Source organism: Papio anubis, chromosome 4 (assembly GCF_008728515.1).
Source record: "Papio anubis isolate 15944 chromosome 4, Panubis1.0, whole genome shotgun sequence".
NCBI lineage: Eukaryota > Metazoa > Chordata > Mammalia > Primates > Cercopithecidae > Papio > Papio anubis.
This window is the reverse complement of record NC_044979.1, coordinates 49,362,996-49,381,983: the sequence shown is the minus strand read 5'-3', so window position 1 is coordinate 49,381,983 and position 18,988 is coordinate 49,362,996. Positions and strand designations below refer to the sequence as shown.

Sequence of the window (18,988 nt, the reverse complement as noted above, 5' to 3'; positions counted from 1 at the left end):
TAATGTGAAACTCCTTCCTCTTCTCTTCAATGTGTCTTTTCTTATTTCTGTGCTACATCCAGGTGTTATAATCTCTCATCTGGATCCTCAGCTCTTGTCAAAGTATTTCCATGCATCAATGATTGTTCAAATTGATGTTTCTCCAGGGAAACAAGCACTGGAAAGTCTTATTTCATCATCTTGCTGGTGAGACTCTCCTTTGTATGGATTTTTAAAACTTAACCTTTCTTGATTGATTATGTTTCAAAAATAAGGTTATTTGGATATTTTCTTAATTCTAAGGTTCTCATGCACTGTATATACAAACAATAACTGTATTGCATGAACTAATTATATGCATGTTAAACAACCTTAATATTTTTAACTATATTAGTTTGTATTTGCTCTGTATTTTTTGTAATTTATAATTTCCTTACATATATATTTTGTTCATTCATTCTTTCTTTAAATGTGCATAATTTCCTTAGTGTTTAATCTGAACAACTATAGCCCTCTCCACAGTCTAGTTTTGATTCATATTTTATGTTGTACTGTAAGCACTGTTTTTATTTTATTTTATTTTTTTGAGACAGGGTCTTTCTCTGTCACCCAGGCTGGAATGTTGTGGCATAACAGGTTACTATAGTCTTGAATTCCTAGGCTCAAGTGATCCTCCCACTTAAGCCTCCCAAGTAGCTGGGACCACAGGCATGTACCCCCACACCCAGCTATTTTTAATTTTTTTTTTTTTTTTTTGTAGACATTGAGTCTCCCTATGTTGTCCAGACTGGTCTTGACCTCCTGGGCCCTAGCAACTGTCCCACCTCGGCCTCCCAATGTGCTGGGATTACAGGCAAGAGCAAGCATATTCAGTCATTATTTTTGGTAGTATTTCCTCTGGAAATACTTCTAGATTAGGTATTTCCTTTCTGGATGCTCATAGCCTTGGTGTATACCTCTATATAGTAATTTAGTCATTACCTAATCAAATAAGGCAGAAATGCCTTTCTCTCCTATTATCTCTAATTCTTATAATCTTTAGGAAAACTTTAATCACTTAGTATTTCATACCTTGCTTCTTTATAAAGAGATGAGAAGGCTTATTACTACTCTTCTATAAATTGTGATTTTGTTAATCATAATTTAATGAAATGTTCTCATCCATCATTATATAGTGAAACAATCCTAAATCTGGTAATGTAAAAATAATGATTTATAATGGTATCTCAGAATTTTATGAGTATCACAGTCTTAGCTGGCGAGTTCTCACTTAGTGCCTTTCATGCATTTGTAGATAGTGGCTGCGGCTAGAGTCCTTGAAACCTTTGATTAGTCTGAACATCCACAACGGCTCACTTACACTGCTGGCAGTTGATGCTAGCTGCTAGATAGTATCAGATATGGTTGCTGACCAGATCACCTATATGTGGCTTGGGTTTCTCAAAGCATAGTAGTTCGTTTCTGATAGGAATCGTTCCAAAAATGAGCATTCAGAAAGACCCATGCGAATATTGCAAAACTTTTTACAGCTTCTTTCCTACTGCATTCTGTTGGTCAAAAGTGAGTCACAGCACCTAAGACCAGGAGAGACTCAAGGGGAATGGGTTACACAAAGGTACAAATGTCATGAAGTTATGGTTTATTGAAGGCCGTCTCTGGAGACCAGATACTACTGTTTTCTCCTCAGTCCCTCATCATATGCATTACAGATGCAATATACTCTCACTCTTTCTTAAGAATCCCAAAGATGTATTCCTTTATAGCATTAGTTTCAAGGTTGAAGTCCAGGATTTAACATTCAAGTGATAGCAAGGTGGTGATAAAATTCCTTAGGGGTAGGGTATTGACTTCTTGTTGCTGCTAGAACGCATCACTACAAATTTAGTGGTTTAAAACAACACAAATTAATTCTTTTATAGATCTGGAGGCCAGAAGTCTATAATCTAGGTTATAAATCCATAATCAGAAGCTTAAAATTGAGAATGACTGAAGTTATTCTCAAGTCTTTATGGAAAAATGAATTTCCTTGCCTTTCTAGGCTTCTAGAGATCATGTGTATTCCTTGGTTTCTGGCTCCTTACTCTATCTTCAAAGCCAGATGCTTAGCATCTTTTCTCTTGTCTGGCTTGTGTTTTTTTTTCTATAAAAACACTTGTGATTACCCTGGACCTACCCAGATAGTCCAGGATAATTTCCCCATGTCAATATGATGTACATCTATAAAGTCCCTTTTCCCATGTAAGGTAACATATTCATAGGTTCTGGGGAGTAGGACATAAACATCTTTGGAGACATTATTCAGCCTAACACAAACAGTTTCTGGTATATTATTTCTAGAATATTATTTTTCTCCATCTGAATTTTTCTCAATGACAAGGCATACTTCCAACGTACAATGGTGATACAAGGATAAAATAAATGCAATAGTAATTCTTGTATAAGAATAGTAGAAACAATCACACATACCAATAAGCTATTCGTGACAATTCTCACATCTAACCAGACCCAGATCACTGTGTCCTTGGTTAGAACTCAGTACTATTACCTGCAAGTTGTTCTCCATGGCTCTTAGCCAGTTGTTACCTCTGTATAGACTCTTAGTTCCACCATCTGGACTCTTGGCTCTACTTTCCCATTCAAAGTTCCTCTTTTTTACAAGAAATGGACAACACTTGCATTTTAGTAACTTCCTCAACCTGATATCTACCCATACGTGGGGTTGGGCACAAAGGATTTGTTTCATTTTGAATTTTCTGTCCATTTTTACTACAACCTAAGAGTGTTTTCTTAAATACTATACTTTTAAAAATTATTGTGGTTTTCCTATGAATGTCATAGAATTCATTCATTAGATAAAAGTCATGGCTACAAATTTCTTTAAGATAGGGCCTACCTTTTCCAGGATGCAATGGTTTTAAAATTCTTAGAAACATTTTTGTTTATTTGAGTGTATAAAATGCTCCTTGAATCTTTCCCAAACCTTAACAAAGGGCTCTACAGTCACATTGTTGAGATGGCCCTTACTCTAAGGACATTTCTTTCTTTGATAGCCTTGTTATATTTAGGGAAGCTGAGAATATGACACAGGTTTTTATTGTTTGTTTGTTTTTGTTTTTTTTAAACACATGAACTTCTGACTTCTTTTTGTCTCTTGTATATTTTGCTTGGAAATAGAAGAGTTTGTTTTTAGCTTATTTCATTCTATCCATATCTTATCATATACTGCTATGGAAAACCAGCTGGCATTTGCAACATTTGTGTGGAAGTCTGGGTGGTCAAAAGTACCAGTTTAAAACGTCTGTTTTTCATGTTATCACGGGCAATGATTTTCCTAAAATTTCCACCTTTATATAACAAGATAATCTTTCTTCCAGCCTCCAAGAAAATTTATTTTACTGTCCTTCTAGCTTCCACTTCCAATCTTCTTGATGCCTCTGAGACCTCTAGTAGTCACCCAGTCTTACAGGTAATGTCATATAGTTTTTAAGATTTTTTTTTTTCAATTGTAGCACCCCATTCTGGGTACCAATTTCTCTTCCAGTTATTACTGCTTTATAATAAATCATCTGAAACTTTATTGCCAAAAATATTAGCAAGAAAAATTTTCTCATGATTTTGTGGCTTAACTGTGGCAGTTGAGGAGTTCTCACTTGGGTTCTCTTCTGAAGTTGCATCAGATAGCATTTGGAGACACTAAAGACTAAGTTGAATGTCCAAGATGTATAATTCCCATAGCTGACAGCTAATATTGATTGATGGTTCTGGTCTCAGTAAATGTACATAAGCTATAGACCATGGGACCTCTCTATTGTCTGGGCTTTGCAGAGAATTGTGACTGGGTCCTGAGAAGCTGCATTACAAGTGACTCAGTTAGAAGTTACAAATCTTCTTATGATTCTTATGACATAGCTTCACTGTGTTCACTGTCGTCATTGTCGTCCTCCTCCTCTTCTTCCTCCCCCTCCCCTTCCCCTCTCCCCCTCCCTCTCCTCCTCCTCCTCCTTTTTTTTCGAGACAGAGTCTTGCTCTGTCACATAGACTGGAATGCAGTGTACAGTCTTGGCTCACTGCAATGTCCACTTCCCAGGTTCAAGCCATTCTTGTGCCTCAGCCTCCAAAGTAGCTGGAATTACAGGCATGTGCTACCATGCCCAGTTAACTTTTGTATTTTTATTAGAAACAGTGTTTTTCCATGTTGGCCAGGCTAGTCTCAATCTCCTGGTCTCAAGTGATCTGCCGCTTATGCTTCACAAAGTGCTGGGATTACAGGCATGAGCCACCATAGCTGGCCAGCTTCACTGTGTTTCAGTGGTCAAAAGCAAGTCACAAGAGCAGCCCATATTGTAGTGGACAGTGCTACACAAGAACATAATAATTAGGTGTAGTCAACTGAAGAACCATATTGGGAAATTACCATAAGAAAATTACTAGTATCTTAATGTCCTTTATTACAAATATTCTTTATCAAGTGACTTAAAATTGTTCAGAGATAGATGTGTAAATTTTGATGTAATTTTATTGGGTGGTTTTAAGTTTTCCAAAAATAAGAGCATACATTTTGTCATACCCTTTGTGTAAATATTGTTAATATATTCATTGATCAGATGTACATGTCAACTTTTCCTTTATATTTTCAACCATAGTTTTAAAAATGATAATTTGTATCATTGATTTCAGAGTCTTCTTAAAATAATATAATCAATTTTCTTAAGATTATCTCAGTACATATGGCTATATTTTATTAAATAAAAGCATAGAAAGAAAATAACATGAAAGCAAGTATCATGGTTAGGTAAGAATACTTCTTAGATTAAGTAAATGAACTTTTTTCTATTTTCTAAATGTTTTAAAATTTTTCTTCTTTTTATCTGACATTCACTATTACTTCATTAAAATGCTGGAAAGATTAATAACTTAATTAACAAACAGATGGAGGGCATTTTCAAATTCTCAAAGAAAATGTGATTTAAATGACAATGGGGTAATGATTATTTTCAAAGGGAATTAACCTTTTTTGAGGTAATTGATTAATTGTGCCTAAAATTAGTCAATTATATTTTCTTCTGAAAAAGTAATTTCATTCTTAATGGTATAAAGGTTCATCAGATCCATACCTTGGAAACTTTTACTTTACGTGGTGTCTTAGTCTATTTGTGCTGCTGTAACAAAGTACTTGAGATGGGGTAATTTATAATGAGCAGAAATTTAGTTTTCATAGTTGTGGAGGATAGAAGTCCAAAGTCAGTGTTTGGCGAGGCTGGTTCTATCTGTTTCCAAGGTGGTACCTTGTTGCTATATCCTCTGAAGGGGACAAATGTTATGTTCTCACAGAGCAGAAGGGACAGAGGGGAAAAAGGTCCTCGGCTAGTTTCCTCCAGCTCTTTTATAACACACTAATTTATTCATGAGGGTTCTGCCTTCATTACGTAATTATTTCCTCAAAAGTCCCACCTCCTAACCCCACCACAATTGGGATTCATTTTCAACAAATGAATTTGGGGAGCATTCAGGTCAAAGCACTGAGTTTTTGATGAACTCTTGATGGTTTTCAAACTTTTCTTCATTTTTTTTTTTTTTTCCTGAAGCTCAAACTAACTGATTAAATAGGTTCAGGAATAATGCAAACGGAAAACAACATATGTACTTTTAGAAAACAACATATCTGCTTTTAGACCACATGATATTTTCACTCTTCACATATAAATTGAAATTACCCACCCATTTCTGCACGCTTTTCACCTTGCTGATGAAGGATCTCTCATAGTAAAGTTACAAAATAAAGGAACAGAGAATGCCAGTGTCCTGAGTACAGATTCTCTAAAAGAAAGAAAAGTCTGGGCCACCATTTACTCAGATTTTTTTCCCTAAAATAAACAGCTAAGTCATAACTTTTTCCAAGGTCGTGAGTGAGTAAGTTTAGGAGCTAGAAGATATTCTTAAAGGAGCTAATGTCCATGTAGGATAGGCAACATAGAAATAGTAGGAGAGGAAGAAAATTGTTTCTTCTGCTAGAATTATGCAGATAATTTCATATGATCTGCTTAATCTTTCTAGATATTTAATTTTCATTAATGTTTTAGGTGATAATAAGAAATCTAAAGAAGAGACAACACATGTAAAACTAAAATATACTTTATATATACAAATTTTTAGGTTAAATACTATCTGTGAAGAACAAAATTGATATGTGTAGTAGATCAATTTAAATATTTAATGCTAAACACTCTAAGCCTATTATAGGATATTTGATAGTTTTATCAGAAGCATGTTGTTTTCATATTTCTGTATAAAGTGTTGACAAAATATTTTTGAACACAGTCAGTTAATAATTTCAAAAACCAAAATTAAGTAAAATTCTTCCATGATTGTACTTGAAGAAGTAACATTTGGACTTTCTAAAACCATTTTCCTATGTAAATTGTCATGCTACTTATAAGTTTAACTTGTATGTTAAATCCTGAAATGAATAACTGCAGAAGAATTTTACAACCATTATAACTAAAATTATTTTATAACAAAGAAAAACATTTATTTTTTGCATGAGTTATGTTTCAATTAAAAGAAACAATTTAGCTAAAAGCCAGAACCAAAGAGGCTTCATGAGAATGTCCTCATCCGTAGATATTATTTTTGCTTATAGATGGATTTTTTCTTCAGTAATTTTTAAACAAAAAACAAAATATTAAAAGTAAGCTATGAATTTTTTTTCTTGCCATTGGCACACCTTGGCTGCAGATTTCTTTTTATTACGTGCATTTTATATCCCTTTGAAATAAGAGATTTTTGAAGAAAATATACAACAAATTAACTGAATCAGAAAATAGTCATTTTCTTTTAGTTAATTTCTGCCTGGGAATTTAGATACAGGATATTTTTCTACATGGTTTCTCCCACAAAATGTACTGGCTATAAGAGATGTAAATTCAATCTAATGGTTAAATGTTAACTTTGTGTATATTTACAAATCATTTGGATTTAGATCTTTGTATTATTGTATTTGGTATGATAAGTGTAATGATTTGACATAATAAATATAACGAAAGAGTAAATCACAATGTTTTTAATATTGAAAGCATCTTAGAGATCATTAGGACACTTTATTCACTTTCCAAAACAAGTGATTTTTCTAATATCATGTGGGTATTTACTAGGAGAATAAGGGTTCAAAACTAGATATTTCAGTCTAGGTTTATTACCCACCTCTGTTCAGTGATTCTATGACCAAGGCCCTGAGGATTAAGAACTTACCAAGTACTTATTTATTTATTTATTTTTTAAAATTTATTTATTATGATTATACTTTAAGTTGTAGGGTACATGTGCATAACGTGCAGGTTTGTTACATATGTATACTTGGAGTTGTGGAGCTCAAAGCTGAAAGGGAAAATGTAATAATGGGAAAGATGAATTACTCATCTATGATTTAGGGAATATATGATCATCCAGTTTCTCATGGATCAGGGATGTTAATAGTTTCCAAAAGATGCATGTTAGGTTTTCATTAAGATTCTTCACATATTTTTGGTTATTGGGAGTTTGAAACTTGATAACACAATTGAGAAAGAAAATCAGCTAAATTTCAGCTGAAATATCCTTTTCTCTAATTTGACCTTCATCACAAATATAAAGAACTTGTGATGCTCTGAGGATCTAGAAACCTGTACCTATGAGGGCAGATTTCAATTTAAAAGGATTATGCTCCCAAATGCCAGAGCTGCCAGCAGCTATCTATGGGAAGCTGTTTTGGGACATTGTTCCTAAAATTATTGTTTTTAGCAGATGGCTTATTCACAAGTGAGGATGATTCAATACTTAAAATGATGAAAAAGATAGGACTTTTGGGGGTGAAAGACACAACACTCATCTTGTTGGAAACCATACATTGATGTAAAACCTCAAGTTAAGACACTAATGGGAAAATACTTCTTCACCTCTTCTCACAAGATGCTTTTTTCCCCCCAAGAATGGTATACATTACAAATCATTGAGGGCACTGTGAACCATGATTGAAATAATTTTCTAATTTTTTCAAATGCTACACTTTATGTTCCCTTATGGGCACTAATTTATTAATTTCAGATTATAATATATTTCATGACAAGTGGTTTTGAGATAATGGTTTGTTCTCTCACAAATGCTGGGTAGCTTATTGAGACAGTATCACCCTAATTAAAATGCACCTAGGAAAGTTTCACTGTGGTCAGGACTTCAAAGATGGTTAAGATAAATTAATGTTGTTGAACCCAAGAGATATATTATAAATTCCTCTTTGTGCTTCCTTTATTTCTTTCAAGGACAATTTACCCCCTACAGACATAACTAATTTTTTGTTTCTTATTGTCTCCTCCTGAAAAGTACTTGAATTCACTGCTTAAAAACTTCAGACTTCCTTTCTGCTGCATTATAATTTTTTGAACCCAAACAACAATGACATAGCATCAATTTCCAAAATTATGTTGGGGATTAGAAATTGGAAATTTAAAAGGAGTTATATTTTTTAAAAAATGTGGTAAGCAAATCAAAATCATGACTTTTGATCACTATATTTGCCAAATGAATTTAAAATATATTGCTCATGAATATAATTACTTACAGTAGAAACAATGGAAGAAATGGCTATTAAAAGAGGGCAATTCAAGGATTTCTTATTTTTTCATGGTATTTTTGAAGTATTCTATGTGTAATATAAGTAAGAGGAGCTTATACATTTGTAAATGAATGATTATTAATTTTTGGAGAAAATATAGCAGATAATAAATGTGTGCTTCCTACTCTCATAACTTGTCATACAGAGCGGTCCATATTACCAGAGTTGAAGAAAGTATATAAATGAGGAAGATAATAAGTTAAGAATTGGGCTATGAAATAATATGCTTCAGTAATTCAAACAAGTAAGGCAGTGCTGTTAAACAGTTATGTAGTCAGTATCTGGAATCAGATTCCCTTGCTTTCTTTATCCTTTACAGATGGGCAACCACAGGCTTATGAGTTAATTTCTTTACGACTCAGTTTCCTACTTGTAAAACAGTAAATATGAAAATAACTGACTTATGGGATTGTTTGGAGATTAAAGTAAAATCAGTTATATAAAAGGCTTAAATTCCTGGGACCAAGTAAAGGATTAATAAACATTTGTTTTATTACAAATAATTGAGTAATTTTTTGATTACTGATATTCTACCATTTGGCCATGATAAATTTTCCTGAAGGACATATCTGGTTTAGTTATTCTCTTCAGAAAATTAATTTTTAAGGCTTTTTATTAATTAAATTGAAGTTGAAAATCATATATTAATAACCTGAAGACTAAATATTATCTTTTTCATATATAGTGAATTATAAATATGTAAGAGTGGAACACTACAAAAAGTCATTTTTGTTACAACTGGCACCTTAGTGGGTGTACAGAAAACAGCTATTATTGAAGGCTTGATTGTTAGAAGAGCGTGCTTACAACATTGTCTGGACTGGCTTTTGAGATGTTCCCTGAGTGATAAGGTTGTTCTGTGTGCCTGTGAATTCTGTTGTACAACCTGTCTAGACAGTACACACACACATTGTGATGAACAGTGAACACTTACTTTCCTTCTGAGAGTCTAGGATTTCTATGATGGTTTATTACCCAGGCAGAATGTGTCTGAGTGATCAACCGACAATAAAAATCTTGGATTCTGAGTTTCAAATGGGCTTACCAGGGCAGAAGCTGTCCAAGTACTGCAACATTTTGTTCCTGGAGGAAGTAACACATAGGCACGGGTTCCTCTAGACTGTACCTTGTAACTCTTTTACCCTTTTTGGTTGCTGTAATAAACCATAGCTATGAGTACAATTGCCTTTGAATTGTGGGACTCTTTCTAGCAAATCACCAAACCTGTGTTGGTCATGGAGACCCTGAAATAGATGTCCTCAATTACATTGTGTAAAATATCATTCAGTTGGGGATTGTGTTAGGAAAGATTATAACAATTTTTATAAAACAGGATCATAATTATTGGTTTGGAGTGTGAGAAGGTAGTAGTTTATCTGTGCTTAGGTCTAAAGAAGGGGCTCAGAGATAAACTAGATGTTGGATATAGAGTTGCACGTAAGAAAGGCACATTTCTTTTTCTCCTGTGTCATCCAGCATGATGGCACATATCTACAAGCAGCTATAGGCCACTATTTGAGTAATGAAGATCTATAACTTACTAATTTTTTCTTGTTGACATATTAGGAGATAATTTATGTTTTAGCATTTGCTGCCAACTGAAAATGAGTTTTTCCTGTTATTCTGCTGGGTGACATCATGGCTAAATTTTTTTGTAAGTTAAAAACATCTTTGCTATGTTAAAAAACTGTTCTACAACTTTTTTTTTTTTTTTTTTTTGGTTAAGAACTTAGTAAGTCTTTTAACGTGATCTCCAATATATGTTTTGTTTTCCCATTATATGCATGCATCATTTTACTAATAATGTATTGTGTACATTAGAAATCTTATGCTAAAATAAATTCTTCAAGAATCAGTTAAAATAATACATCCTAATTGCATTCCTCACATTCCAATGGTTGCTTTGAGCATGACTGAGGCGTGTAAACTTCCCATTAGAGAACTTTACCCCTTGGAGATCTTGGTTTTTAAATCCTGTTCTCCTCTGAAAGGAACCAGATAGTATACTGGAGAAACATCTGACCCTGTTGATGGTACAGGGAAAATACAAGGTGATCTTCACCCCTTGGATAACTTTTCCCTTTGGAGACCAAGAATAAGTTAAGATAAATATGTTCTAATTTTAATTCCCCACTTTACCGTGGTTGCTTTGAGCACCACTGAGATGTGTAAATGTTCCACTGGAGAACTTTTCTCTTTGCAGATCTTGGTTTTTAAATCTCCTCTGAAAGGAACCAAATAGTATATTAGAGAAATATCTGACTCTATTGATGGTGCATGGAAAATGCAAGGTGATCTTGGAGCATGTTTTGGAACCAGAAAGTAAGATGTGTGTATGTATGTATGTGTGTATATATATGTTTTATATATATAGAGAGAGACACAGAGAGAGAGACATAATAAAGCAAATGGGAAGATTTGAATGAAGAGTATAGTGGAGTTCCTTTTACTATTTTTGTACCATCTCTGAAAATTTAAAGTCATTTCAGAATAAAAAGTTCAAAAAAAGCCAAAGTATTCATCTTGAAATTTAGGGTATATGGCATTTGCCTCACTAAGAGGTTTTATTTCCTGGCTAGAAATTACAAACTTGTACCTCCAGTATTGAAAAAAAATATATAGATACGTTTTATCGGAGTGTTTTTTAAAAATAAGATAAGACTTTAAATGTTTTTAATTTGCACATACATTCTGCAGTTCCAACAGGATCCATCTTTATTGTCTTAAAGTCAGCCTCAGCCATAGATAATAAAATCTAATGCATAGTCCTTACTACATTCAAGCACTGTTCTAAGTACATGTGTTAGCTCATTGAATTTGTTAGCTCAACACATTCTGTAAGGCAGTTTGCAAGGCAGCCTTTAAAATGTCGCCTGGTTATCCCCAGCTCCTACATTTACTCTCTTGTGTAATCCCCATTCTTTGAGTGTAGGCTGAATCTAGTGACTCAGTTATAACACATGCAATAGAAAAAAAGTGATGGGATGTTTGTTCCAAGATTAAGTTATATAAGACTGTGACTTCCTCCTTGTTCTCCTGCTCTCTTTCACCTGCTCATTTGAGAGAAGGCAGCTGCCATGTTGGAAGCTGTCCTGAGGAGAGACTCATGTGTCAAGAAATTGAGGGCAGCCTGTTGCTAGCGAGCAAGGAGAAACTGAAGCCCTCAATCCAATAATCCCTGAGGAACTGAATTCTACCAACAACCACAAGAATGAGCTCAGAAGCTTCCTCAGGGAAGCCCCAGCCCACACCTTGATTGCAGGCTTGGGTAACAAATAGAGACAGAGATTAGAGGATTTATCTAAGCCACACCCAGGTTCCAAATCCCCAGAAACTGTGAGATAATAAATTTTGTCATAAGCCACCAAGTCTTGGGGGTAATTTGTTATTCCACAGTAGATAACTATTAGAAGTAGATACTATTATAATTTCCATTTTAAAGATGAGGAAACTGAAATTAAGTTTCTAGCCCATGTTTTGGAAGATTCTTTGCCAACACTCAGATTAAATATACTGCCTCTCTCCAGTTAGTTACCTGCCTGAGTCATGTAGGAATTTGTGTTTGTAATCTCCATAGTATCCATTCTTTAGCAAGTTTGCTTCTTCTTAAGAAGATTGCAAGCAATTCAGGATGCAACATATGTTTTTGTAGCTAGGAGTGTTTTTCAACATAATGGAAATTGGAAGATCAAGCTGTATTAAAACACATTTCTGAGAAGCAAAAGTTTCACTATTAAAAATGTAACTTAAATAATGACAATGGAAAACATAGACACAGGTAAGTAGCTGGATAGGTAGGTAGGTAGATAGATAGATAGATAGAGAGATAGACAGGCAGATAGATGAAGGACAGACAAAACAATATTAAAGGAAAGAAGATATCTATATCCAAATATAGCCTTTACATTTGTGTGTCCTGAGTTATTCACTTTGTTAACAATCTGCATGTGTCCTGTGTGTTCAAATCAGTGCGATTCTGAGTCTTCCCTTATTCGTACGACAAATAAGTCCTCACTCCTTGCTTGTGAGACTCTTACCAACTTAAACAAAGGAAAATCACTGCTATCTCCTTTCTCTCCTTAGTGCACAGCTTAATTTGCATGTTATATATTTCTGCTTCATGGGACAGTTTCTGTTCTAGGTCAGAAAATTTGCAATGGTACTGGCTTTAAAGAAAAGATTTTACTTTCTGAACATTTAGATATTTGCTTTTTTTATAACAACTTTATTGATACATAGTTTACGTGCCATAAAATTCACTCTCTTAAAGCAACTCGCTGGTTTTTAGTATATTCACAGTATTGTGCAGTTGTCAGCACTATCTAATTTTGGAATATTTTTATCACCCCCAAAATAAACTCCATACCTATTAGCAGTTATTTCTATGTCTCTGCAACCAAAGTCCTGGCAAACAGTCATCTACTTCCTGCCTCTGTAGATTTCCATATCCTGGCCGTTTTATACAAACAGAAGCATATAAGATGTGCTCTTTTGTGACAGGCCTCTCACTTAGCATTATGTTTTCAAGGTTTATCCCTACTATAACATGTATTAGTGCTTCATTTCTTTTTATTGTTGAATAATATTCCATTATGCAGATATGCCACATTTTGTTTATTCATTCATGAGTTGATAGACATTTAGATTGTTTCTACTTTTTGGCTATTATGAATAATGTTATTAGCATTTGTGTTTAAGTTTCTGTATTTTCAATTGTCTGGGGTACATATGCTAGGCCATATGGTAACTCTATATTTAACATTTTGAGGAACTGCCAAACTGTTTTCCAAAGTGACTACACTATTTTACATTCCCACCTTGAAGGTTCCAATTTCTCGACATTCTCACCAACATGTGTTAATGTCTGTCTTTTTTATTTAGCAACCTTAGTGGGTGTGAAGAGATACCTCATTGTAATTTTGATTTGCATTTCCCTAATGACTAATGATGTTGGACTTCTTTTCTTATGCTGATGGCCATGTGTATATCTTCTTTGGAGAAATATCTATTCAAATCCTTTGTTCATTTTCGTGTAGTATTTTTATTATTGAATTATAAGAATTCTTTATGTATTTTGGATACAAGTCCCTTATCAAATGTAAAATTTTTAAATCTTTTTCCAGTTCTTTGGGTTGCTTTTTCACTTTCTTGGTGCCTGTTGAAACATAAAAGTTTTTAATTTTGTTTAAGTCATATTTAGATTTTTCTCATATGCTTATAGTTTTGGTCCTGTATCTAAGAAATCATTGCCTAATCTAAGATCATAAAGGTTTAGTCCTATGCTTTTTTATAAAGAACCATATAGTTTTACCTCTTGTATTTTTATCCATGATCCATTATGAATCCACTTTTGTGTATAGTATGAGGTCAGTATCCAGCCAAATATCCATGTGGATAGTCATGAGAATTCAGTTCCCCAGCACCATTGAATAGATACTTGATTTTAATAAAATTGTTAAAATCATATGTAAATAATAAACACTATCATTAGTGACCTTTTAATAAGCACTACTTTTTTTCTCTAATCTGATCTTAACAGCTCTATTGTCATCCCCTGAAATGTCTTTTGCTAATGTCAAGAAAACCCAAGAACAAAGGTTTTTAGGGATTTTGAGGTTACACTAATCAAACATTTTAGGAAAATTTTCTCTACATGACCTATTTGCATGTTAGTTGAGAATGTTACACTTTTGATAATAATGTTTCAGACTCAGACCTTCTAGTTTGGACCTCAGACAATTTCTAAGATTTCATAGAAATAATTCCTTGGTGAAACTATACTAGTTTATATTATTTTAACTGGATTTAGATTCCTCTGAATTCTTTGTATTGTACACTTTAGATTAGAGGTTCTTATTAGAGTAGCCGTAAGCAATTAAAGGTCACAAGGGAGTGCTCAGTATTAATATTTTTATTTACGTAGATACCAATAAAATGGCTTCCCTGGAGTCTCTCTCTCTGTGTGTGTTTGTGTGCATGTTGCTTTCTAAACCAGATGATTTTATAGTTTTCTTTCCATTGCTTGTAATGTCTGTTGAAATTTGTATAAGTAAATGTATTTGCAGAATTCATTATTTATTATAAGTAAAAATACAAGATAGAGAAAAAGAATAAAATTGCAATAATGTGTGCTCAGTAAAACGTTATTTATGTAAGATTTATAGGCCCACTCTACAACCACTTGAATTGTCACTACCAGATATGATTAGTCTTGCCCAAAATCCCAGTCAGCAAAGTTTACCATTGTATGGAGTCTTCCCCCAACTAAAGGCAAGTGGCAGTTTAGTAATCTCTTTATTAACATACCTTTGTTTTCATCACACTCCCTCCCATCTTGCTTTTTCTCTCTTTATTTTATTCAGTGACAAATATGTTAAGCAGGGATCTAAATTTAAAGAATAAATTAACTGAGGCCAATAGTAGAAGAAAAGTAGTTTAGAAAATTATAAAACAAATTTAGCAAATAGACACAGAAATCTCTGGGAGATCTGGAGAGTCAGGATTTAAGACTAATCAAAAAGATACAACTTTCCATTTTATTATGCACTAGGACTGACTGATCTCACAGCTGGATACAGATACCATAGTCTACATCAACAACACCACTGATATCACTAATGCCATTTATCCCTAGGTTCTTAATTCTGTGTCAAGGACTGCTCACCTCTTGCATAGAGAAGGAGGATGCACCTGCCATTGTGACCATCTCCCCTAGCATGTATGCCCTATGATTCTCACTTCTTCATATCACTAGCTTCCAATGAAGGCTTAGGAGCAGGTGCTCGATCCAAGCTTCAAGATAGACTAGGCACATAAGTGTCTCCAATATTCTGTGTGGGAGGAGTTTTTGCTTCTGAGATAGGAAACTCTACACATATAAGAGTCTTGTTTACATGCAGAGCAACCTGAAACGATGACAAATGTTGCTGTAATCAACAACTTCCATGAATCTATTCAATAAAACAGCAAAAAATGAGTCATTTCAGAATGAGTTTAAATTATAGAAAATAACAAAAATGTATTTAGAAGTTTTTTCTGAAGATGATCACAAAGTGCTCAGACATTTGAGTAAAATGTATTCTGTTGTAAAGTCAACCTTTGGAACTAAGTTCCGTTCTAAATTTGAAATGACACAAGTAGGGTTTTTAATTGTGGGAGTTATTTGCTATTATAGGGTTACTATTGGTGATGTTTCATATTTACTCTCATGATAGGAAGAAAATCAAAGTGAATTAAATGAGCGAAATTAAATAAGACGTTTCCTCTCTTTGCTTTATTTATATTTTTAGTCATACATTTGTCTATAAATTATTGTTTTGTTTACAATAGATTAACAAAGGAGTTCAATTTTCGCCATTTAACTTACAGATCTTCTAAAAGAATGTGAAGAATTTGACTTTTGTATCTGAATAATTAAATGCTTATGCCCTAGAAAAGGTTACCATTCCCACACCTTCAGAGCAATGTATAGTAATGGGTTAAAAACTTTTTTTGGGGGGGAGGAGGGGATGTACATTATGAGATAGCAGAATTATATAGAAATGCTTAACTCCTGTAATCAATGCGTTCTAAATTGAATGATTCAACTAATGGGCCATGGAGCTTCCCCATAATCTGAGCTCTTAAGTGTGGCTGAATGTATCCTAGGCTACAGCCCTATTCTAGTGTATCAGGCTGCCAAAATCTGCTTAAGTACTCTGTCTTCCATTCAGTGATTAGTTTGAAAAACTCCACAGTGAAATATTCTAAACTTATCTTTCAACATTTCACTCTACCCTACCTGGACCGTGTGTGTGTGTGTGTGTGTGTGTGTGTGTTCGCGCGCGCGCACACATGTATACACACACACATCAACTGGGACCAAAAAGAGTGAAACCTGTGTTTTACTATTGAATTTCAAAAGAAAATAAGTCCAAACAAAACACAATTCTGGAGCTGAACTCAAGTGCTAAGCAGTAGATGGGTGAGTTTATAATAATTTTGATCAGTATTTGTCACTAGCCAATCCAATTACAAGACCTGGATATATAAGAAACAATGTGTGGCAGGTAGGTAATGGGTGAGTAGTGAGGAACAGTCAGTGAAAGCAATAAACTTGTAAATGGTATAATTTACTTCTTTTATTTTTTAATAAAAATAAAAAATATTATTTTTAAAATATTAAAATTTTAAAATATTATTTTTAAAAAAATTATTTTTATTTGGTTTTAATAAAATATTTTAAGATCTATTCTGATACAGAAATATTGGCCCTTGTCCCGTGAAAATTCATTCAAGGCATTGTCATTTTATTTGTGCCAATACTCCTCCTGCTCTTAAGGCATGTATAATCTGAAACAGTGCTGGCAGTTGTGCACCTTGGGGATATAAAGATAATAGAATAAAAATCTAATTAATACAAAAGTACCTAGTATGCTGCACCTGCTAAGGCAAAAAAAAAAAATATTTCTCTCCCCTAATTAGAATCTTTTTCCTGTGGGCTGGATATTACTGTAAAGAAACAGAATATTTTATAACAGTAGTTATCCCTTTTTCAATTTTAAGAGAAGAAAGCTAAATTATTAGATAACAGTTATCAAAAAAGTTGTCTTATTTTGTCTTTCTACACACTAAAAATGTATTTGGTAATCATTTAATATTCTTCTGAATTATCCTGATGAGACAAAGTGTGACACTCTGTTGTGAGCATGTGTGACATAGAATTGGTGGCTATTAACACAGTGATGGGAAGGTTAGAGTGATTAATGAGGAGTGGGGGTAGGAGGCACTTACAGAATGTAACATTTTCTTAAATTGTATGTTCTCCAAGGAGCTGCTTATTATGATTCCTTCAGTACCAATCCTATCATTTCTCGTGGAACATGCCACACTCTAAATTAGCACCCTATTCCCAAGGCAACTCTCTTCATTGCAGCTGTTTTCTGTGCCATGGATTCTTCAGACAAACTATTTCATCAAATTACGGTTGTCCTCTAATTCCTCCTTCATCTCATCACAGTTTTGCTCATAAATTTCAAGTTCATGTTCTCTTACTTTGGGAGAGAAATTCTGGAAGTGTTAGATCACTGCTTACTGGACAAGTGCTTAATTTCAACTCTGTCATCCAACAAGTCTTTCCAGGTTTTAATAGTTTTGTTTTTCTACTTCCACCTTCCTTCACATTGTTATACTCAAGCCAATGTTATTTCTAAGATTTTACCTAAGCACTACTGAAATAGTCATAACACAAATAACTCTGTTCTTGAAACCTTTGTGAAAAGCAGTTGCATATAAATTAATATTGTCAGACCTCCACTTCTGGAGATGTGGTTTTCCAGAGAGGAGTCTGGACTGGAGAGGCTGCAACAGGGAGAGAGTGTACATGTGGACTATTGTATATGTTGATAAGGTAAGGATGACAGAATTAACATTTTGTTGAGAAATTGAAATTGAACTCCAAGGAGAACAAATAACAGGAAAAACATGAATACCATCAAAGAAATAAATGGATAATTCTTTTTCAAAAAATTTATAAAGAAAAAGAGTTTTTTTATTATTATACTTTAAGTTCTAGGGTACATGTGCATAATGTGCAGGTTTGTTACATATGTATACCTGTGCCATGTTGGTGTGCTGCACCCATTAACTCATCATTTACATTTGGTATATCTCCTAATGCTATCTCTCCCCACTCCCTCCACCCTATGACAGGCCCCGGTGTGTGATGTTCCCCTTCCTGTGTCCAGGTGTTTTCATTGTTCAGTTCCCACCTATGAGTGAGAACATGCGGTGTTTGATTTTTTGTTCTTGCGATAATTTGCTGAGAATGATGGTTTCCAGCTTCATTCATGTCCCTGTAAAGGACATGAACTCATCCTTTTTTTATGGTTGCATAGTATTCCATGGTATATATGTGCCACATTTTCTTAATCCAGTCTATCATTGATGGAAAAAATATGGAATGCTTCACGAATTTGCATGTCATCCTTGAGCAGGGGCTGTGCTAATTTTCTCTGTATCGTTCCAATTTTAGTATCTGTGCTGCCAAAGCGAGCACGATAATTCTTATAAGAGTTACTGTCCAAAGATGGTCTGGAGGAAATTCTGTGTGTCCGAGGAATTTGGTCAGAGGCTCTTCACAGGTGTCTATAACTCTTTGACTCTGGCAAAAAGTGATCTCTTAAGGGCAATGGGCAAATTTGAAATGCTACCCTTCCTTTAGAAACCCCTAATCCCAAGTAGAATAAAAATGAGTTTCTTTAGGTTTTCCCAGTGGGTGGTTTCAATATTTATTTGCATACTCCACAGTGGAGAAATGAGTCCTGACTAGTGCTCCTTTAGAGATAGACTTTCCAGTTATATAGGATTGAGGTTGCCAAGGTA

At 34.1% G+C, this 18,988-nt stretch overlaps 1 non-coding gene across 1 annotated transcript; it reads right to left on the bottom strand.

Moving 5' to 3' along the window:
- Positions 1-18,555: 18,555 nt before the first annotated feature.
- On the bottom strand, positions 18,556-18,662 carry LOC116274686. The gene has a single exon (XR_004183470.1). It is a non-coding gene; the product is annotated as a U6 spliceosomal RNA (small nuclear RNA).
- Between the last annotated feature and the right edge of the window lie 326 nt (positions 18,663-18,988).